The following is a 6,493-nucleotide window of genomic DNA, read 5'->3' as shown; positions in this document are numbered from 1 at the left end:
ATTTGTAAATGCATGCTTTCCCAGGCACAGAATATTTCATTCCCGTGACACAATAAAACAGTTTCTCTCAAGATGAGTGCAGCCTATTAGGCTGATAAAACTATTTTTGATTTTCTCACAATCTTAGATAATAATAATAATAATAATAATAATAATAATAATAATAATAATAATTTATTATTTGTACCCCACCCATCTGGCTGGGTTTCCCCAGCCACTCTGGGCGGCTTCCAACAAAGATGAAAAATACACTAAAATGTCTTCTGAATGTCAGGTAGTTGTTTATCGCTTTGACATCTGATGGGAGGGCGTTCCACAGGGCGGGCGCCACTACCAAGAAGGCCCTCTGCCTGGTTCCCTGTAACTTGGCCTCTCGCAGTGAGGGAACCGCCAGAAGGCCCTCGGAGCTGGACCTCAGTGTCCGGGCAGAACGATGGGGGTGGAGACGCTCCTTCAGATATACTGGACCGAGGCCGTTTTGGGCTTCAAAGGTCAGCACCAACACTTGATATGGGCATTTCATGGAGCAAGCTCAATCTGTCCCTCCTCCCCAAGCTCTTTGATGACCTAGGGTTTGCAGCCCTCTGCAGGAAGTAAAAACAAATGTTGAGGCCAAACTACAAGCAAAGCCCCATTTTCTTTCACTGACAATTGAATATATCATTGTATTGTATTATGGTAAGGGTAAAAAAGTAAAGGGCCCCTGGATGGTTAAGTCCAGTCAAAGGTGACTATGGGGTGTGGAGCTCATCTCCACTTTCAGGTTGAGGGAGCTGGTGTCTGTCCACAGACAGCTTTCCAGGTCATGTGGCCAGAATGACTAAACCACTTCTGGCACAATGGGATACCGTGATGGAAACTAGAGTGCATGGAAACGCCGTTTACCTTCGTGCTGCAGCGGTTCCTATTTATCTACAGTGGTACCGCAGGTTATATACGCTTCAGGTTACAGACTCTGCTAACCCAGAAATAGTGCTTCAGGTTAAGAACTTTGCTTCAGGATGAGAACAGAAATCGTGCAGTGGTGGCACAGCGGCAGCAGCAGGAGGCCCCATTAGCTAAAGTGGTGCTTCAGGTTAAGAATAGTTTCAGGTTAAGAACGGACCTCCAGAATGAATTAAGTATTTAACCCGAGGTACCACTGTACTTGCACTGGCGTGCTTTCAGACTGCTAGGTTGGCAGAAGCTGGGACAGAGCAACAGGCGCTCACCACCGTTGAGTGGATTCAAACCACTGAATTTCCGATCGGCAAGCCAAAGAGGCTCGGTGGTTTAGACCACAGCGCCACCCACGTCCTGCAAATGTGTTATGACTATTTTGCAAAGACCTGCACACTCCAATCCTATTGGAATGAAGCCCCAGTGTACAATGAGGCTTACTCTCAAATAGGTATATCTAGGATTGCAGCTTCAGTTTTGCTTGGCTTTGCTTGCTATGGGGTACTGGGGAAGAGGTAGTACCTCTGGTAGGGGACACAATGTGCTCTTTCTGGGGTAGTTCGCTCACCTATGGTCCCCATCCTGCACTCAGCTCCCACCTGTGGCTCCTAGAAGCTGTCAGCCTGTGACAGCGACCACATCCCAGGAAATAACAACAGCAGCAGCAGCAGCAGCAGCAGCAGCAGCAGCAGCAGCAGCAGCAACAATTTATTTCTACCCCACCCATTTGGCTGGGTTTCTCCAGCCACTCTGGGAAGCTCCCAACAGAATATTTTAAAAAAATGATAAAACATCAAAAACTTCCCTAAACAGGACTGCCTTCAGATGTCTTCTAAAAATCAGATAGTTGTTTATTTCCTTGACATCTGGCGGTCAGGAGTTCCACAGGGCGGGTGCCACTACCGAGAAGGCCCTCTGTCTGGTTCCCTGTAACTTGGCTTCTCGTAGCAAGGGAACCGCCAGAAGGCCCTCAGCGCTGGATCTCAGTGTCCAGGCTGAACGACGGGGGTGGAGACGCTCTTTCAGGTATACTGGGCCGAGGCCGTTTAGGGCTTTAAAGGTCAGCACCAACACTTTGAATTGTGCTTGGAAACATACTGGGAGCCAATGTCTTCAGCTGGCTGGCTAAACCAGGTGAGGGTAGCCAATGGGTCCCAAACCTTCAGTGACTAAGGGACTTTAGGTAAAGGTAAAGGTACCCCTGCCCGTACGGGCCAGTCTTGCCAGACTCTAGGGTTGTGCGCTCATCTCACTCTAAAGGCCGGGAGCCAGCGCTGTCTGAAGACACTTCCGGGTCACGTGGCCAGCGTGACAAGCTGCATCTGGCGAGCCAGCGCAGCACACGGAAACACCGTTTACCTTCCCGCCGGTAAGCGGTCCCTATTTATCTACTTGCACCCGAGGGTGCTTTCGAACTGCTAGGTTGGCAGGCGCTGGGACCGAACGACGGGAGCGCACCCCGCCGCGGGGATTCGAACTGCCGACCTTTCGATCAGCAAGTCCTAGGTGCTGAGGCTTTAACCCACAGCGCCACCCGCGTCACACCCGGGACTTTACCTGCATGCAAAGACAGGCTCTAGTGGATTGAGCAGGCGAGACCCCCTAGCAAGTCCAACAATCAAGAAGGTGGTTTCTGCATGTATTGTAAAGGGAAGTGAGGGGCAGAGGGGGCTTGTCAACCTGGGAAGGCCGTCCCTCAAGGAGAAGGAATAAAACAGATGTCTGGAGGGGCCCTTACTCCCAGGAAAGTGTGTATGGGATATAAAATGCATGAAGCTGGTTATGGTGATACTGGCCCTTCCCTACTTGTCTGTCTGAGCTCATGAAGAACTTCTTTCCCTGGTATGTGAACGGAACCAGATGGGCTTCCTACATTTGAGTATGAACATGAGCTTCCTGACTAAATGTGAAGAAAAAGATACGGACACAAGAGAAGAGATGGACAACATTTGCCATTTGAGACTATACAGCAATCCCAAAGTCCAGCTGAAGCTCTAGAACTGCTGGAGATGCAATGAGACTGAGGGTACATTCTGTCATATGTGGTGGATCTGTAAAAGGGTAGAAGAGTATTGGGAAATAATTCATAGTGAATTGAAAAAAAAATGTTTAAAAATACTTTCCCCCCCAAAATCAGAGTCCTTTTTGTTGGGGATAATTCAGATGGAAATTCCCAGGTGTCAAAAAATGTTGTTTATGTAGGCCACTACTGCGGCCCATGTTTTGTTAGCCCCAAAATGGAAAATGAGCGAGGTCCCAACTAAAGAAGAATGGCAGCTTACTGTATTTTTCGCTCTATAAGACGCACCAGACTACAAGACGCATCTAGTTTTTGGAGGAGGAAAACAAGAAAAAAAATATTCTGAATCTCAGAAGCCAGAACAGCAAGAGGGATCGCTGCGCAGTGAAAGCAGCAATCCCTCTTGCTGTTCTGGCTTCTGTGATAGCTGCGCAGCCTGCATTCGCTCCATAAGATGCACATACATTTCCCCTTACTTTTTAGGAGGGAAAAAGTGAGTCTTATAGAGCAAAAAATACGGTAAACTGATGAAATATGTGCAGCTTGTGGACCTAACATACAGAATAAGAGAACAGGAAAAACATATGTTTAAAGAAGATGGGAAAATGTTTATTGAATATATGGGGGAGAAATTGTGTATATTTGAAAACGTGGGCAGCATTAAGATAAATTCAACAGTGTAAATAAGTTTTGATGGATGTAATAATGGAATACTGAATGGTTTAGTTTATATAAAATATGCAGGGATTTATGTTATGCAAAATGAACCATGAGAAGAGAAGAAGGGAAGTCACTGATATTTTAAGGTGGTTTGAATGAATATTCTGAAATGTAAAACAGAAAATTTAATAAAAATTATGGGGGGGGGGGGGAGAGAACTGCAATCTGTCTGGAAGTGAACTATGAAATACCTCAGAAATATGGAAGGGGCAGGACTGGCCCACCCATGAGGCAACTGGGTAGATGCCAAAATGTGGTTCGCCTCAGGTGCCAAAACGTCTTGGGTCGGCCCTGGGAAGGAGAGGAAGTTTGAGGGCTTAGAGCAGTGATACAGAATATATCACAAGATGATAAAGGCTCCGCTGAAATGAAATGCCAGACAACAGCTCATTTTCCCCAAACAGAGAGGAAATTACCACATGAACGGACGTGAAGAGTAACAAGCTCTGATAATTTTCTGGTAAGAAATATTTGAATATAGGGTGCAGTGTCTACCCGCAGCCACTGGAGCGCACCAAACCTCCACCAGAAACAATTCTTTAAAAAAAGAGAAAGAAAAAAAGGTGGAAAAAATGGCAAATAAACCTGCTAGCTAAAAGGAGGTGTATCACAGCTGGGCGGTAGAGCACATCTGCTTTGTGTGCAGAGGGTCGCAGGTTCAGTCCTTGGCATCTCCCTGGACTCTACAGTTCTCCTCAGTCCCAGTCAGAATGGCCAATGGTCAGGGATGATGGGAGTTGTAGTCCAACAACACCCAAAGGGCCACTGACAGGAGTTATTAAGGAGTCGGATTCCCATCCTGGAATAAGAGTCAAAATCTCCCTTCCCGGGAAACTCTGGGAATTGTAGCTGTGTGAGGAGAATATGACTCTCCTAAAAACTCTCAGCAAACTACAGTTCCCAGGATTTTTTGGCTTAAAGTGGTATGGTTCTGCTTTATATTTCTAGTGCAGATGGTGGTGCGGCTCTGATTCAACTGCCATTTCAGTCAGTTTCTCACTGCATTGTGGGAGGGAGCATTTTGTCCCTCACTTCAGGCAGGAAAAATATCTTCGGGCAGCTCTGATGGGGGACACGGTGGGGAATTAAAATAGCCTTCTGTTTCCACCCCCTACAGCAGCAAAACTGTATTTTAAAGGCTGCCAATTTGAATGTTCATACTTCCCCCTAATGGATGTGTTTTTGTCTGCTTGGCAAACTTCTTAGCCAAACTGGGAGAAGTGCAAATTTTTGGAAGACAGCTGTGTTTCAGGTTGCACACTGTTTTGGAAGGTGTGAATTTTTATAGATCCTGTTTTTCCAGTGAGATCTGAATTGAAGTTCTCCCCCGTTCCTCAATGCAATTGAAAGTGTAACGAATAAGCAATATATAATATCATTTGAAGTGTCGACCAAAGTCATGGCAGCGACAAAACCATCAATATTTTCCAGCTAGAGAAAATGTAGGAAATATAGGAGACTGAGGGAAGTAAAAAAATGTGAGGTGTTGTTCAGGTCTGAAGATATGACAGTTCTGAGAATTACGAGTTCAGACATGAGACTTAATTCATGGACATTGTTATAAGAATTTTAAGGTATACATCTATAAAATAGTTGTTCATAAATTTACCAAGCAAACACATGAAAATATGTAAACCACATGTCTGAAACCCACAGAAAAGTCCTGAAACCATTTTCTCTCTCCCAAAATGACCTCAAATATTTCTCTGCAAGGAAATGGAAAATCTCCCCGTTGTCTCTTTCATAAATCCTGTCTTGAGGACACATTTAAGATATGAATAGGGTGTGAGCCTGTGACCTGGATTCAGGAATTGATTAGACAAGAGTGGCCAGGATGCCCAGGTAATCCAATTAGGTAACCTGGCAGACAGGAAGAAACAACATACCCAGATTTCCAACCCTTCTCTGATGTATCTGGGGGGTGGGGGGTGGTCTTGGGCCACACCCTTTCTGTGATGTACCCTGTTTCCCCGAAAAGAAGACAGTGTCTTATATTAATTTTTGCTCCCAAAGATGCGCTAGGTCTTATTTTCAGGGGATGTCTTATTTTTCCATGAAGAAGAATACGGTACACATTTATTGTTGAACAAAAAAAAAAATTTATTACCTGTTGTCAGGGCTGGCTCCGGGTCCCAGCTCACCAAGGACCAACGCTAGCCGGTAGTAAATTATCAAAGTCTTTATTGAAGAATAGATTCCATTTCAAAGCCTCAGCGTCCCAGCCCTACATCTGGACTCTAGACCGGCGAAGCTCCGTCTGAGTCTCCGCCCCCTGCGCACCAGTTTAAGACTCTAATCTTACTCCACCTCTTCCTTCTCTCTCTCTTCCTCTGGGTCCTACTACCCCCAGGGGTCTCCTCCCTCCGGGACTCTTCTGAGGCAGACGTTGACCCCTCTGACTCCTCCCCCTCTCTTCGGCGGGCTTTAGGACCTGGCTCCCTACCCGGGCTGCCCACCTTGCCGCCCTCCTCTACATTTGAACTTGGCGCGCGCGCGCGTTTAACTTTCCTGATGACCGTTTCCTCGCTCCCTGACGAGGGTGTGGTCCCTCCTGCCTCACGTTCTCCCGCTGCCCGCGTGCCCCCTGATCCCGATGCCTGGGACACCTCCCCCCTACTGCGCTCTGGGGGGGACGCTGGTCCGGATTTCCAGCTGCTACTCTCTGAGTCCCCTCTGGCCCCTTCTTCCCGAGGTGCCCCCCTGGGCACTCCCCTTGCCCTGACTATGGGGGCCCCTTTCTGTGAATCTTCCGAGTCACTGGAGAGACTCAGAGACCTCGGACTGCTGTCTTCGCTGACATTTCCTTCGGACTCC

This window comes from Podarcis tiliguerta, assembly GCF_965153285.1.
Source record: "Podarcis tiliguerta genome assembly, chromosome: 1".
In the NCBI taxonomy this organism is placed as follows: Eukaryota; Metazoa; Chordata; class Lepidosauria; order Squamata; family Lacertidae; genus Podarcis; species Podarcis tiliguerta.
The sequence above is the reverse complement of the archived record's forward strand: the minus strand, read 5'-3'. Positions refer to the sequence as shown.